This window comes from Siphateles boraxobius, unplaced genomic scaffold (genome assembly GCF_051911475.1).
Source record: "Siphateles boraxobius isolate OS27281-9 unplaced genomic scaffold, OSU_SipBor_1 98, whole genome shotgun sequence".
NCBI lineage: Eukaryota > Metazoa > Chordata > Actinopteri > Cypriniformes > Leuciscidae > Siphateles > Siphateles boraxobius.
In genome coordinates this window covers 488,571-504,490 of record NW_027509228.1, presented here as the reverse complement: position 1 = coordinate 504,490, position 15,920 = coordinate 488,571, and the positions used below count along the sequence as shown (strand labels likewise).

At 37.6% G+C, this 15,920-nt stretch overlaps 1 protein-coding gene across 1 annotated transcript in view; it reads right to left on the bottom strand.

Annotated features, from left to right (window-relative positions):
* kirrel3b (kirre like nephrin family adhesion molecule 3b) overlaps positions 1–15,920 on the bottom strand; it is a 648,233-nt gene that overhangs the window by 250,388 nt on the left and 381,925 nt on the right. The window lies entirely within an intron of this gene.

Genomic DNA, 15,920 nt, shown 5'->3' with positions numbered 1-15,920 from the left:
GCGGCTGGCGGAAACATCCTGACGCGCACAGGGCTCTCCCGTTCGTCCACTCATGCCCTTCTCCTCCAGTGCACGCCAAGCTCTTAAACGCACAGTATGTAACTTTTGGCCACCAGGGGTCACTCAATCAAAATAATAACAAAAGACGTACTTTGATGACGTCGGGAAAGTGCGTGGGCTCATGGGAGTTGTTGTCATTGTCACTGTTAAGCAGCGAATCTGGCATCTCCAGCAGAAAACATGTTCACTGACGAGGTAATGTGTTATATTTCATCTCTATTGTTGTTACGTTTAGTTACGGCTTTTCACTTTATATAATGTCAATCTAATGAAACAGCCGCGAGATACAGTAAGTTAACAAACTTATCAGTAACGTTAGCTAATGTGTGAGACAGAATGTTGTGCGTGTGGTCGCTATGTCAACATACCTATAAGTTGAGTGACTTATATGCATCTTATGTGACCATAATGGTGTGTTCACACCGAACGCGAATAGAGCGTCAAATACGCGTCTATCGCGTCTAGTTAGACGCTTGAACATTCGCTCGAGTTCAAATTTTTCAACTTGCGCGGAAGACATTCGCGGCACACGCGACGCCCGGCGCGAATGATGCGTCTATTCGCGTCTTTACACTGACTTTGTATGTAATCTACTCGCGCAAATACGCTAATAAACATGTATTTTGGAACTCAGAGATATATGAATTACCAGACCATTATTAAATCAATATTATATTATATTTAGCTCGTATTAACAGGTGATAACAGGTGATAAAAGTGACGGTCACCTTACATTAATTGAACAAGAGACATGTTACCATGAAGCTAACGTTACTTTCTCCAGCTAGATATAAAACCAATCCATCTGCGTTTTACACATCATCGTGTCACCAAATATACGGATAGAAATATACTTTTAAATCAGTTTTTAAAAAATAGTTTCAGTCTTCCAAAACAAATGGATCCGCCTGTTTGAAATGCCCATACAATACAAAATGTATACGTATTCAGCTAAACGCGTCTCAATGTGGTCAAGATCGCTATGCAATATGCAAACATACAGCATGCTATGATTATACGATTATTATGTTAGCTGAATGGTTACTTAACTTACCTGTTTATTAAAACGCAAGCGCGATCAGCATCTCTCTGCAGTGCGAGCTTGTCACGAAGCTTTCGCCATCTTTCAAAGGCTTCTCCAAGGTTTACATGTCTCTTGCTTCTTCTATGGTCCCAAAATCTTCTCGGGTCATTTTTTTCACCCGTACGTTTGCGCTTTGTTGAGCTGGCAGAACGTACAGCCAAAGAGTAGTCATGATCCATTATCATGCAGACTTTTTTTACGGGTGTTCCCCTTTATACTGTCAGTGTTCCTCTTTGAGTTTGGCGGTTCCGCCGAGTTCCGCAGGAAGGAAGACGCAAATGCGGATATGACGTGATAGACGGGTGACATAACGGAAATAAAGACACGGTCCGTGTCTTCGAATTAAAATATTAATTTCTCTGAATTTAGAAGTTGATTGGAACTGTCGGGATAATGTAAATACACAACTTTAAAAAATATACAACATATATATATTGATTTCTTATATTTTTAAAGCAAAAAAAATACATATTGTGCCTTTAACAGAGCTAAAACAGTGATCGAGACGATCACGCCGCTATGGAAAGCAATCGTAGTTGGTCAACCTCCGCCATCTCCTTCCGCTCTCACATTATATATCCAGCCCAGAACATCACTAAACAGGTCGCAGGTGTGCAGGGGCGGAGCCTATTCAGAGAGAGAGAGAACCAGATCAGCCAAAGTAATACACACACATTAACATAAGGCTCAGGCCGTAACATGAGTTCACCATCTTCACATACTTGTAATGAAAAGCAACAAAACAACAAAAGAGAAGCTTAAGGGGCTCCATGTGGTTTTCCATCAAAATAAAGGTTTGGTGGTGTACATTTAAAAATGAAGAGGTAAAGACAGCCAAATAATATTAGTTTGGTAATTTTACAGTTGTCATGTACAATTAAATATTTTATTTTATTTTATAGTAATATTGTTATATAATCACATATATTTAATGAGAAAAATCACAATTAGATTTGTTTCCCCAAACCGTGTAGCCCTAGGGCAGAAAACACAACATAATCCCTTGGCAATTCGCAACTATTTTATGTGTTGGCAATTTGGTGGCTAATTCCTATGAATTTCAAGTGTACGTTTTCAAAAGATCTGCTGATGTTCCACTGATGGGGATGTTTCGGGGTGCGGTTAGAGGTGGACCTTCATTCTTATTTTTTTTCTATTAATCATATATTTTTGTACGATTCACATCATACAAATTAATTTTAAAAAATGGCACTTCGTAACATAGTTACGTATTCCCGTGAGATCAGGTTGGACAATGCTGAAAAACTGAGCTAATCAATATATCATTAAAAAAATATTGGTAACACTTTACAATAACAGGGCATGAATAATCATGTATTAATACCTGAATTAATAGTTACTTCAACATAAACTCATGATTAGTGCAGATGAACTAATCATGAATCAGTAAAAAGCAATCCTTAACTATGACAGGAGTCATAATGGTTCATGCATGAAAAACATGTTTGATAGTTAAAGCATTAATTAAGGTTTAGGGGTAAACTAAATCAATCAGGCTCCGTGAGAATAAATATGAAGTAATCTAAATTTGAATTAAACATATAATTTAATACTGCCATAATTTAAACTGTAATGTCATAATCTGCCATCTGCAGCTTTGTCACAAATAATTGGAATGGCACATGATTATTTGGCCATTAATTACACAGATCCATCAAATCAAACATATAGCATAGACAAAAATAATAAATTAAATTTGATCTAAACTGTTTTCTGATTTTTATAGCTCATTTAGGCCTATGTTTAGTAATAGCTACTTTTCTTCCTGGAACTACAGTATGTAGGGTTTGTTTCTGGTGGGACACTCATTAGTGGCACACCCGGTGCTCACGGCACTTTAGTTGTGTTCCTATGGTAATGCTGGCATTTTAATCTCATAAATTTTGACTGCTTTGGTAAACAAAATTAATAATTACAGACATGTTTGCATGTATGTTGTATTTGGGAGTTTTCAGGAGGTTATGTACAGTAATTAACTGTTTTTTGTTCTGTTGTTAAAATGTATATGCTTCAATTAGCGTTAGCTTATAGCTTATGTCCTATTTTGCAAGTAAACATGCCTTATGTGTGTCTTTAAAGGTATGTTTGGGAGTTCTTTTAAGTCTATATATCGTCGCTGTCCGATGAAAACCGCGTATGTCCATTTTGCCTATTTTGAGATTTTTCTACGGATAGAATGTCCAGGTTCATAACCGTATACAGTATGCTTCACATTATCTAAATGACCAATGAAAAGTTGTGAAATCATGTCATCTGATTTTCACGTATATCACTGTGGAGGCAACTCGCCGGTCTCGTGAAGTTCAGCATTGGATAGCCGAATAACACCGTGAGGTAAAGTATCAGCAAACGTTTGTTTTTGACAACTGTTCACAAGTTTATTATATATTCACAAAATTACGGTAGGACTACGCAAACAAAGTATCAGTCTAGCATTGCCATGTCAGTGTATTGATGCATTGTCCCTTCATAGTTTGCAAGAGACATTTAATAAACTGAGCGTATTTAATAAACTGAGCGTAGCCTATTCATCTGTCAATATGAAACGCGACTTGGTCATTTTAATTAATGATCGGAAGAACGCGTATCGACCACGGTAACTGTAAAATATGCACGTATGTCCATTTAAACTCGATTTTGGTCAAATGTGGATTGTATCATTACACTGGCAAGAATATGGTTACATTTAAAGATGCCGTACCAAGTATGCAACTGCTTTTGAAATTACGGTGTTTTTTTCACATCCTGAAAAGTAACCGTTTTGGACATACGTGAGTTTCATCGGGCAGCGACGATATGTTTAATTGTATAAATACAAATAAAAGAACTACACATCATTTTTATCTTTGTATTTTTTTCTACCATGGCTGTAAATTAATAAGGATGACACTCTTATTGTATACGTTTATTCATATTTTAGTTAATGATATGTAGATGCATCATGTCAATACTTTACTTGAAGAGGAACATCATAATTAATTAATTATTAACTAACCATACACTAAACTCAACTAATAGCCTGTTAATGCATCATTAGGCTATGTCATGACTTTACTTGAGGGGGCACACCATTACTAACTCATGATTAATTATCCATACACTAACATAAAGTAATGGCTTGTTAATGCATGACTGTGTCATGACTTTACTTGAGGGAGCACATCATAATTAATTCACTGTTAACTACTTACCAATTTCAGCTCATGATTTATCATAAAATTACTATCAAATGTACATGTACTACAACCAGTATTCAGGCCAGTTAAGTGATGTTGTGTGGGTTTTCAAAAAGTCAGAAAAATGGAGGTACAGTATCATCACAGCCTGTGTCTGGATGGAGAGTGCACTACTGATCCCAGCAAACGTTCCCTGGACCTTAGTTCATGTTTCTTGTTTGGCTATTTTTTTTTGGGGGGGGGGGGGGGGGGGGACCAATTCCTCAGGAACTGTTGTAAGTCACAGTAGGTTTAGTTTGAATTTCACAAAACAGATTAGGACCTTTTAAGATAAATTATTTGTGTATTTAGTATTTTCTATGTTTGATAAGACCAGTGAAATTAATGACACACTAATCATGTGCCTTTCAGCAATGTTTATGATGAAGCTGCTAATGACTAATACATTGTTTAAATGTATTTCAAAATCTAAATATATCTTATTCATTCTTACGGAGCCTGATTGATTTAGTTTACCCCTAAACGTTAAAGGTGGGGTATGTGATTCTCTTTTTTGTCAAGTTTTTCAAAATAATTTGAAATCCTATTCCTAACCCACTTACAGCCACTGAGTTAGAAGCACTGAAATGAAAATTAAGCAATTTAATCATCTGTGGAACGGGCAGGACTCGAAAAACTCCAGCCAATCATTTCCAATATACCACCTAGAATCATTGGACAGTAAGTTCGTCAATCAAACGGTCGTACCCTCCCCCCAGCGCGCGTGACCCCTTCGTGCGCATACTCAAAGCTCGTGACGCATGCGCATCTCGTCAGTAAAGCCGGTTACATGATTAGTGGTAAATCGTCATTACAATCTCTCGGCGCATCTGAGTTTTCGCTCGTGCATTATTGCACGTCCATGTTCTTCGAATGGGTGGAGTCAGGGCCAGCGTTGGAGGAAAGAAGGTAAGACCATTTGAATTGTATATTTTCAAAATCTGCCGGTCGTTTTCCAAATCACATACCCCACCTTTAATGAATGCTTTAACTATCAAACATGTAGTAACATGTTTAAGGCTGCTGTTATTCATGCATAAATCAGACTCCTGTCATAGTTAAGAATTGCTCTTCATTGGTTCATGATTAGTTCATATCTTCACTAATCATGAGTTCATGTTGAAGTAACTATTAATTCAGGTATTAGTACATGAATATTCATGCCCTGTTATTGTAAAGTGTTACCAAAACATGTGCTAAAATGCAACGTGTTTTAATGTGAAAGCCAGAGGGCAAGACAATGAAAGGGATGGGAGTCAAAGATATAGGATGACAAATCAGCTTGAATTAAGAACCAATCCGATGACAAATGGTGGAAGCACACACACACACACACACACACACACACACACACACACAAACACACACCTACAGCATTGCTGTCCGTTCCAGCGTTCGATACACTCGGATGGAAGCTGCAGAGTGCTAATGAATTTAGCCCATGCTCCTTTCACCACCTCGTGACCTGTTAATGGACTCCCAGGGGCCAGTCCATCACGGTGAACTCCTGCTTCAGACATCCCATCTGAAAACAGAGGCTGCCGAGAGCTGTACTGGTGTTTATAAGTGACTCTTTTCCTGATAAAAAAGCAAACACACACACACACATACTCTCTCCTACGTCTCCCTCTCTCATTCCCGGTCAGCTAAACACCACCAGCGCTTTAATTAATACAAAGCCAATAACTATGGAACAAAGCCTCCTGTCTCCGGTGCTTTGGAAACAATGCAAGATTGTCAGGGCACAAGGATGGCTGGTGTTTAATGGAAATTTTTGTGATGACCAGGCACTGACTCCTGAAATGTTTATTACTTATGCCGTCTAAATTTTTTGATTTCCTTAATTAAAGAAAGCAAAGTGCAAAGACAACCTTGTTCTGGCTATTAATATTAGTGGCATCACACTAAAAATGGCTGGTCCACGCAGTATCCTGATCTGTACTGAGGTGTATAGCAGCTGGTGACAATTTATGCCATATTTGTATGTGTTTTGAGTGGCCTACACCATAATTCAAATATTTTTAATATTATTTTGAAATCATAATTTGTATTTGATTGATTTACAAATTGTTTTTTGTAAACGAACCTCCCAGGAGCAGTTATTTTTTTTCAAATCACAGTTTGAATTATTTTAGAAGAAAGATTAAAATTCCTCCCTTTACAGTCAATATTGGGACTTGCTTTTTTCCCCAGATATGTCCGCCTGTATGCAATTGTAAGGAACTTAGCTATATGAAATATTAATAATCAATAATAACTTGTTATGATTAATTATGATTATTTGGGTCAGTTAATTGGATTAACTTGACATGGCTAAATTAATATTACAATCAATTAATCAGTTCGTCCAACAAACTCTTTTGATTATTAATATATTCTAAGAAAAGGGTATCTTCCCTGGCCACAGAAGAATAATTATTTCTTAGCATGTACTGCGTTTGGAGCATGTAGCAAGATCAAAAACCGTAAAGGGACTTCGTATTGCAAGCAAATCAGAACCAAATACATAAAGTGCATACGTTTTATTAACTAAATCATAAACATAAATAAACTAAACACACATATATACAGAAATATAGAAATAGGTTAGTGATAGGATGAAATTGGAAACCGGAAGAGGGACTATGAGAAGAACCATCAGAATTTAATTTTCACATTTCATTGAATTGAATACTTGCATTTGTAGTGGGAACAATTCTTGAAGTTGTTGAAAATTGAAGTCGTTGATGGTTCCGGCAGTGTCAAGTGGAAGTTGGTTGAGAGTTCTCTTTCTCCAGGAACGCATGGCTGGTTTGGTCACGCCGAGCACCCAGGAGAAGTGAGGAAGTCGGAAGAGTGGGTGATTGTAGTCGTTGTTGGTTGGAGTCTTTGTTCCAAAACTCTTGAGATTGTCCTTGGTTCTTTGTGAGAGAGTCTCCTCTCTCCTGCTTGAGCCTATATCTGGTTGGATCGAGGCCTGCTGGGCCCTGGGGCCCCAGTGGAGGGGGAGGGGGTTACCCAGTATCACCAGAAACAGTGTTGCGGCTGGATGAAAGAACTAAGAGAGGGAGGTCACATGTGGACTGTCTCTAATAAGGCCTGGAAAAGATCCACCCCAAGGGGTTGAACAGGACCAATAAGAAAGGTGACATGTCTGAGAGGGAAAGTGGCCCTTAGTTGATTTACGAGTCTTTGTCCCAAGCGTGGTTATACCTTCATTAATGCTCAGATAGCTATAACACATCCACACTGCATTCTAGAAGGTGAAGTACATCAAAGTGTGAGTCATTAAATGAGGATTAATTAGGTAGGAGGCATGATACAGGTGAGGTTACATTGATCGTTAGTTGGTTGTATACCAGGGTACATACCATAATATATACATAATAGTACACGAGACAGTAAACCATACACTGCATGGTTATGCATGTTCATTTATAGATCGGTTAGTCTATGATTAATGCAGCAAAGTCTGTTTTAAAGAGGGTTTCTGTCTACCCCATTGTCTCTCTCTGGTGCACGTGGCCACAATCCTGTGGAGGTCGTACAATCTCTTTATCAGCTCTGTAACATGACACTGTTTCTGCCTGTTTCATTTGGGCTGTTAGTTTTGGAGTTTCATAAACCTTTGTATATAATGAATATTTAGTGTGTGTCTGATTGGTCCATACCCTACATCATAATTAATTATATTATAATAAATCAATCATAATTTATAATAAATTATTTAGCTATTGATAAAATATTTAGTTAAAACATATATAATTAATATTTTTACTTTTTATATTGTATAGCACAATTGAGAAACCCATTGCATAGTTTGTTTTAATGAATGTTTGGTGTAAGGTGAGATTTTTGTGCCCTCTCATTTAAATGAAATGCCTTTTTATGTACACATTTCAGTTTAACATTTATACTTTTTGCACACAACAAAAGAAAAAGGGAATGAAGACCTTTGTTCCCCTTTTTGTTTCCTGACATAAACACACTATCTCATGTGTGTCCTCTCATCCTAGTCTCACCCTCACAGTTGCTTTGCTTAAACTCGCAGTTGTTCAACTCTGTGGGGATGTGTAACCCTAGTGCTGTGGGGAATAGAGCGGTTGAATCAAATCGATTTAGGGTTCACTGGCTAAATCTCTGATCCTGAACTGTCAATCCAATGGCCAGAGTGGCAAAAGAGGATGGCATCATTCATCAGACTCACCTAATGACCCTCATAACTCACCACACTTAAATACAGACACATTTAATGTTCGCTTAAGCATGGAAGAATCGCTGTGACACAAATTATAGATGACGCTCAGCAGTGAGGTGGAAATGTTACGTAGAGACAGAAAGACACGACAGGAAGAAGACAAAAAGTAGCAAAGGATGCTTTTGATCCATGCAGACCTTAAACAAAAACCAAAGCTCATGTAATCTGTTCTCAGATTGCACATTCAATCATAAAATAAATGAAGAGCAAAAGTTAACCAGGCTTACAGTGTAGAAATGGCTTTAGAATGAGATTCATGTGCGGATGATTTTTACTTTTACAGCTTTTATAGTTTGTGTATTAAATAAAAATCAATCGATCGTCAATCAATCAATCAATCAATCAATCAATCAATCAAATAATCAATCAACCAACCAATCATACAAAGATATTGTACGGCTTCAGAATACTTGGAACATAGTGCATGATTCTAGTGAAGACTAGATTTTAAAAACACCAAATGTTCACTACAGTACAATAGACTTATAATCAAAGCATAAACACTCCTACAAAATCTCCTCCCTTTATGATTTCCTTGAGGGAGTAACTTGACAAGATAAATGCTGACGAACTATAGCGAAGGCTCTTCAGCAACCCGATGAGCACTGGAATTAGCATTAAGCTAACAAGACACTACAGTCCCTTGTTTCCGGAAGTCAGTCTTTTGAACACTTTTCCACTGGCATGCTGTGTTTTAATGTTTTAACTACAGAGATAGTTCTTATCATGATAATAGCAGATTGTCTGAGAAAATAGTTTTGTGCAAATAATGCACAACAAGGTCAACCTGTTTCCATTAAAAATATAAATCAATTAAAATACTATTTGGCCAGTGGAAAAGATTGATAAAAACTTACTCTAAAATGTATTTTACACTATTAAATGTATTTATTCAAAAGCAAGGCAAGGATAGGCTACTAAAATATTTTTATTAATGTAAAGTGACGGCACATCCGTATTTCACATTTTCCTAATGTCTTGTGCTGTTAAACATGTTATCACGTGGATGAATAATCAAATGCAAATGATATGTAAATGATGATATGCATAGTAAAACTAGGCGTTGAAAGCTCCATATATGGTTATTTCGGTATATATATATATGGTTATAATATTTTTTTAATATTTATAATATTTTGCATGCGCTATTTTTGGCTTTCGAGCGCACATACAATTTTAGTAAGAATCCTACGCACAGTTTTATAAATGAGACCCCTGCTGACTATCATAAATATTATGTACAAAAACATTATGTAGTCTGAACCTGACATGAAGGGTAAAACAGAACAGAGTCCTGAGGTAAATTGACCCTCTCTGGTACTGGATCAAGGCTATAGAACAATAACTTTTAGACTTCAACCAGGACCAGAGGCTCAATCAAAGACTACTTTAGTTGAGGTTGAGAATCTTAAATGCCTGGACTCAGATCAGATTAAACTTTGAGAACAGGTTTAATTTTGCAATACTAACCCTCATGTAATTCTAAGCCTGTATTGTTATTATTTTTCTTTAGAACACAAAAGGAGAAATTGTGAAGAATTTTCATACATCTCTTTTAGCAGTTGTTCCATATATATGACTCATGCACTACATTCCAAGTCTTCATAAAAATAATCACATTCAGTTTGAAATGACATGAGGGTGAGTAAATAATGAATTTTCATTTTTGGATAAACTATTTCTTGAATGTACTTATGCTGGATCTACCATCAGAAGTAGGACATCTTCATAACCAGATGGGATCTCATGAATTCTCATATCTGTATGATGTGAATAATTCTGCTGATTCCAACATAGCCAATGTGTCTAAGGGATACAGCGCAGCCTGCATGAGTCTATGCAAAACATAAGCATTAATTATGCTAATGCATGCCAAAGACACACGGACACAAGCAACCAAATCTTGGTTTCATATGCTTACCAAATTAGCAGTCAAATTATTGAGAGAAGTAAGAACAGTGAATGTTTTGTCTAGAAACATGAGTATGCAAGTCTTATGCAAAGTAGTCTGTCAGTCACAGACGACGCAAAGTTTTACCTTTGAACATAAGTAAAACCAGTGCACTGCTTGTGATTCACAAAGATGAAAATATATTTTCTGTTTCCTGATTCTTTGCAAACTTTGTTTCCTATTTATACTTCCTGAACACAGAGACATATATTTCTGTAGTCTTAACATTCAGTTCTGTGTTACACAGTGAGGTTGGATCAGGAAAAGCTTGTTAAGTAGAGGAGGTTCTCATTTCCAGGTTCAAACCTTTATACAATCAAGATCAAACAGCATGTATTGGGGAAAACAAACAAACAAACAAAATAAACCTTATTGAATTTTGAAAGGGTTTTATTATATCTTTATACAGACTTCTTGTGAATGAAAAAAAAATCCCATAAGCTTAAGCTTAACCTGTGTATGTTTTTCACATAGTGTTGGGGTTATAATCAGATTACTTTTTTTTTAAGTAACTATCAGTGGTGGGCCGTCAGGGCCAACAGAATCACTGACTTGCACTTTTATACACTGTAAGCCCGGATAAGTTGAATTCACTTAAAAAATTTGAGGAAACCGGTTGCCTTAAAAATTTTAAGTAATGGGTTATGAAAACTTGAGTGCATTTAACTTGAATGAATGAATGGGTGGACTTATTATTTTAAGTTCAAAACACTGAATGCCAAGTTGATTTAACTTACAATGTCTTGTAATATTAATTGTCTTGTCACACAAACTCCACTTACTATTTTAAGTTAAAGTAACTAGACCTTTGTATTCATTGAATTTACTAAACTAGAACATTTAAATTAAGACAAATACGCAATACAAAAGTCATTTTTTTTACCGTTTTATTTGAGAACAGCATTAACTTACAGGTTGTTGCGCCCTGAACAACCTTGAATCATAAGACTGAAACAGTGGCAAAATGTGTCATTCATGCCCTGAACATTGCATAAAACAAAGCACCATCATGCCAACAAAAACACTTATCGTGCTCAAGCATGTGTACATCACAACAAATCACATTAAAACTGTATTATAGCTTACACTCCTGTAAGGGAAAATTTTTATATAGTTACAATATATATATATATATATATATGTAATTTCTATAACATTCCCATTTATATGACTAAACATGACTAAAATATCTACACTATATATCTTGAAAATCCAAAATGCACCAAGACATCTGCCTTTTAGTTGGTAATGTAACTAAAATACCCAACTAATTTGACATAAAATTTTATCAAAGCCTGTGTCATGGAATCTTGTGCAAAAAATCAGTGCAAATACCACAGGACACATGTACCTCAAACCATACACAACGGTAAACATATTTTCATGAAAGTCCAACGTTACAAACTGTGGCAAACAAATCTGGAACAGTAGTAGAGCCACTTCGAACCCCGTTTTATGCTTCCAGCTGATTTTTCAAAGTTTGAATTTTGGGTACCAGCTCACTTCTACCCAGTTTGAGCATTACTTGCTGAATAAAGTTGAAAGTGTTTTTCATGCATTTGGGGTAGTCCAGGTGCAGGGCATAGATCAATCCAAAAAGGACACAGAAGGCCTGAGGCAGGTTGGCCAGTTCATCCATTACCACAGACCCTTCCAAGATGATCCCTACTCTGGATGGGTTGAGCTGGGTATTTTCTTGACCAAGGCAGAGAATACCCACTGGAGTTTCAATGTACGAGTCCTTGTCAGTTACATCCTAACAGTGAAACAAACGTTTTGACAAGGAGAGAACATAAACATGCCAGTTAGACCATGGTGTTTTGTCCACCAAAAATAACCTGTGACTGTTTATAATGAAAAGCATTGTACAATATGAACCACACTGAAAGTAATTTATATTAAAAGGACGATACCAGTCTTGAATTTTTATCAAATGCCATATTCAGATCTGTAGAGTTTGCAACACTTTGCCCAAAATATGGCGTTTACCCACTTTCAGTCACAGTCGTGCTGAAACATTTTTTTATGACTCTCAGTACCTTTCACCTTAATTGCTTTTTTTTTTTTTTTACTTTACCAGTTGAAAGTAACATACACAATAAGATATTTGATGACTGGAGCAACCAGAATCTAACAAGTTCAATCAGAACTTCCCATTTGAGTTTTAGACCCAAAAACAATTTCACAAGTTCCAACCGGTGACAGTAAAGTCAAAAACTAATTGGGCAATTGTAAAAGGATTCATACAACCTTAGTTATTGGGAGAAATGTTCTACTTTTTCAATAGGACTGGGACTGAAAGTGGGTAAACTATCTTTGTTCGGCCATTAAATAGAGAATTAATGGAGACACTGATGCTGATCAAATAATTCTGAAAATGAATGGAAGTGTTCATTAACAGCTAAAATTTAGACCAAAGGAGCATGCACCTGCAACATTAACAAAACAAATTAACTTACAGAGCATGTCTTGAAGAAGGCAGAAGAATCATCCGCCAAGATGACAGGCAGTCCCCGAAGACATAGGCACCTGATGTCTGTTGGCTCAGTGGTCTGCAAGATAGATGACACAAGAGTTAAAACATATCTTGCTAAGGATAATCACATCAGGGTTTCCCATACAATCATTAATTTGTGGTGGCCCGCCACAATATCAATATCAGTGTGTGTGTGTGTGTGTGTGTGTCCACCTCCAGGTCGGTGTGTGTGTGCGTGTGTGTGTGCGCGTGTGAGCCTGTGTGAGTCTGAGTCAGTGTTTGAGTGTGTGTGAGTGTTTGAATCTGTGTACGCGAGTCTTTTTGAATGTGTGAGTGTGTGTGAGTGTGTGTGAGCCTGTGTTTGAGTGTGTCAGTAAGTTTTAGTGTGTGTGTGTGTGTGTGTGTGTGTGTGTGTGTGTGTGTGTGTGTGTGTGTCCACCTCCAGGTCCTTTTTGGTGTGAGTGTGTCCACCTCCATCTCCAGGTTTGTTTGTGTGTGTGTGTGTGTGTGGGTGTGTGTGTGTCCACCTCCAGGTTGGTGTGTGTGTATGAGCAAAATTTGCAACAAGAAGTCTGTGGAGCAGTCATAGAAAGTGTAGCAATGGCATAGCAATGTAGCAATAGCAATGTCTTTAAGTTATCTGACACTAAGTGTTGGCAATGGAAATGTGTAATATATGATATATTTAACCCTTTTGTTGTGCCTTAATCAAACACCACACCACCGCAAATAGAATCTAATTCTGTGGGAAACACTGCACATGTATTTATCAAATAAATTCCAGACATTCACCACAATGTTTATGTACAAGACAAAAGGAGAGAAAAATGGAGAGGAAAAAAAATAAAATTAGGTAATGAAGAGAGTAAAGGAGACGATTAAGGGAAATGAGATGGGAAGAAAGAAAGAGATAGAGAAGAAAAGAAAAGACAAAAGAGATGAACAGAGAAAGGAAAGATGTAGTCAAACCCACCTTTGTGTGACGTAAAAGTTCAGCTAAAAGCTGGCCGGTCAGTCCTTTCTTCTTCCTAAAGAGGTCCATCAGCCTTGGAGAGAAACGGTCAAGTTCATCAAAGAAATTCTCTTGCAAACTTTTCCCCACCACTCTGGTGAACTCGTAGAAAACCTGAAACAAAACATGTATTGCATAAGAAGCTAAGAATCTCTGGACAAATTGTATTCTACATTACAGTGACGCATACGTCGTTTTTAAACAGTAATACATACCTGGCTTTCTGTGAAAAGAGCTGGCCATCGATGTACCATCTGGCTGATGGCAGGCTTGTTTTGGACAACTTCTTTTCTCCGAAGCGCAAAAGTCAGGTCCATCTCTTTCTTAACAAGGGACCCATTTGGCTTTGTCTTCATCATTTCATTGACCAAAACCTGGCGAGCTTCTTCCAGGTTGTGGTCATCCTTCCCCTCTGGATATTCAGGTAGGAAATTTATTTCCCCTTTCCTTGGCTTCTTTATGCCTTTGTGAGGAGGGTCGGCATTTGCAGTGTACCTTCCACGTTTACCACCATTGACAGTGACATCAACTCGTCCAATCTGGCGCATTTTAGTTCTATAATTACCCATCTTGAACTTCAGACTGTTCTTCCATCCAATCCAGCCGGAGGATGACCCTGATTCTTGGAGACATGGATGGGTTTGTACTAAGGCTTTTGCAACGGATTCAAAATCTTCCTTTTCTGGGTATGCTTTAAATGCATACATGGTCTCAGCCAGTTTCTCTAGGATATCATGTTTCAACTCTTTAGTCACCTTAAGATAGGTTCCATCCCTGAGATACAACAGGTTACCTTGACGAAGTCTGTACTCAACATCAACCGAAAATTTGGGAACGTCAAATACCTCTGGCCACTGAAAACTTCTATCCAGAGGGGAGCTGGACATGATCTCGGTGTCAGCCTGGCTGCTTGTGTCACCATATGATTCAGTGTTTGCTGAGATTGGTACAAGCTCAATCATAGGGATGATTTTGATTGTTGGCTTCTCTGGGAGCTCAGAGAGATTGGTGAGGTTACACAGTTCATTGTTAAATTCAGGATCCTGGTACTGTAAGGTGAAACTATAGTTCGCTTGGAGAGTGCCTTTGAGCCAGCCAATCAAATCATCAAGTGTGTCAGGTCGTTTTGTCGTCATCTTTCTTATATCTCCATCGGAGACAATAACCCTCATGGTTATATTCTGTTGCTCAGCCATCTGTGAAACCATGATAAAAGACAGGTATTTAGCAAATAACAAATCGTCTCAGTGTTACCATAAGTTCTCCTTGTACCCTATATGCTGATAATGGGAAGACATCATTCAAGTCTGACATCTGAACCACAACCGAAGAGGGGACCTCATTACAGACAAGTTGGTAAGATCTTAAATGCTCACAATACCATGCTGTCATTTTGTGGCAAACAAACATAATTTCTGTGTTAACAGCCACAATCTTTTGAATCTGGGCAAATTCAGGGAGACATGAGCATGAGCCAGTAGAGAGTATCATGCCGGGATGATATTTGATTCCATCTACACAGACAGATGATGCATTAAGAACCGACCCAGGCTTTGTAATGTTTTGCGCGATTACTCTCTGAACGTTCAACGGGAAAGAGTCGAGCAAAACTGGGGTAACCTTTGTCATCTCAACTGATGGTCTGAAAAAAGAGCTACAGTCAAGGTGGTAACTGACTGCTTTCTGGTGTTTGGTAGCAAGTGTCATGGCAACATTTTTGAAGTTTTGCACATTGCGAATTGCCTTTTTAAAGAATTTGTGCTTCCCCTCAAAGCGCATCGTCCAAACATCAGACAGGGGACCAAATCTCCTTACAAGCTGAGGGTAATGTTCCACAAAGTGATGCTTTGGCTTTAAACGAAAA